Source organism: Littorina saxatilis, linkage group LG1 (genome assembly GCF_037325665.1).
Source record: "Littorina saxatilis isolate snail1 linkage group LG1, US_GU_Lsax_2.0, whole genome shotgun sequence".
Lineage (NCBI taxonomy): Eukaryota > Metazoa > Mollusca > Gastropoda > Littorinimorpha > Littorinidae > Littorina > Littorina saxatilis.
In genome coordinates, this window is record NC_090245.1 from 18,739,602 (window position 1) to 18,740,920 (window position 1,319).

The 1,319-nt window shown below is 45.6% G+C and overlaps 1 protein-coding gene across 1 annotated transcript in view; it reads left to right on the plus strand.

The window, feature by feature from the left end:
- The window catches only part of LOC138963782 (solute carrier family 12 member 4-like), an 87,924-nt gene that overhangs the window by 37,174 nt on the left and 49,431 nt on the right, over nt 1-1,319 (plus strand). The gene's annotated exons all lie outside the window — the stretch shown is intronic.

A 1,319-nucleotide genomic window follows, 5' to 3' on the forward strand; every position in this document is an offset into this window, starting at 1 on the left:
CAAGCCCTGGCAGCCATTTCATTCAAACAAACCAGCCAATCAAAATGCATTGGTCTTTTCGCTGCGAAGGGACTTGTTGCACTGGGACCTGCCAAGTGAATTCAGCGGGAGGAAACAAATCCTCTCTGATCGGTTTTCTTCATCTGTGTCAATATTGGTTGTTTGATCACAGGCTCTCGCTTCGTCGCTCTAGCCAACATGATCAGAAGGGATGCCGGTGGACGCAGTTGCCAGGGCTAAACGAAACTAATTGGTAGTGTAAGATCGCAGGCATGCTCAAGGAAAGCTGCAGGCGTCAAGTTTTGTTGTTGGTTCAGGAACTGAGCGATCTCATGGATTGGCATTAATCGTTCCATACCAACCAAAAGAAAGAAAACAAATCAAAACTTAAAGAAACAAACCCAAGACAAAACGAAAACGAGATGGCAAAAGTAAAAAGAATTGATAATTGGTAAAACAAAAACAAACAAAAACACACAAAAAGCACAAGCAAGCAAATCAAAACTTGACTAAACGTAAGAAAGCGAGGAAGAAAGAAAAGAGAAAAAAAGTGTGTTATTTGAATTGAAAGTCAGGGTGAACGTGGTCTTGAAGAATCGCTCTTGCTTGAAATGTTCCGTTCTGAACTCAATCGTGTCCATGAGAAAAGGTCGCAGATTGTCCTGCGTTCGTCAGATTATTGAAGACGCTCATGCATGTTCTTCCAGCAGTGTTTGGATCTCAGAGATGCAACTTTTTTGTGAACATTCTTGCAGGCCTATTTACCACGGAACCCATAAAGACATTCTTGGGCGTAAGGGGTAATGGGTATAGCCAGTTCATATATATGCATTCGTGTAGATGATTGGTGGACCTGCTCCCTTGCCTATCATTACACACATTAAAAGTCCCAGATTAAATTATTGACTTTGTAGTGTGTGTGTGAGTGAGTGAGCGTGCGTGCGTGCGTGCGTGCGTACGTGCGGGCGTGCGAGCGAGTGCGTGTGTGTGTGTGTGTGTGTGTGTGTGTGTGTGTGTGTGTGTGCGCGTGCGTACATGCGCATGTCAGTGTGGTAGGCAGACATGCAGGCATGCATGCAGGGGGGGAATGTTTGCGTCATTTTCCTTGAAATCATCATTATCAATGCTACGTTCTGAACGTTCTTGCCTGTTACCGAATAGCTTCAGTTGAGGCGTATTTTTGGCTGGGGTTCGTGGTTTTGATGCTGACGCGCGCGTGTTGTTCAGACCGCTGACGTCTAAGGTGCATGTTTCGGCAACCGTTTCTTCAATCAGCTTACCCCTCCCCTTTCCCATCTGCCGCCGATTTGGCAGATTCC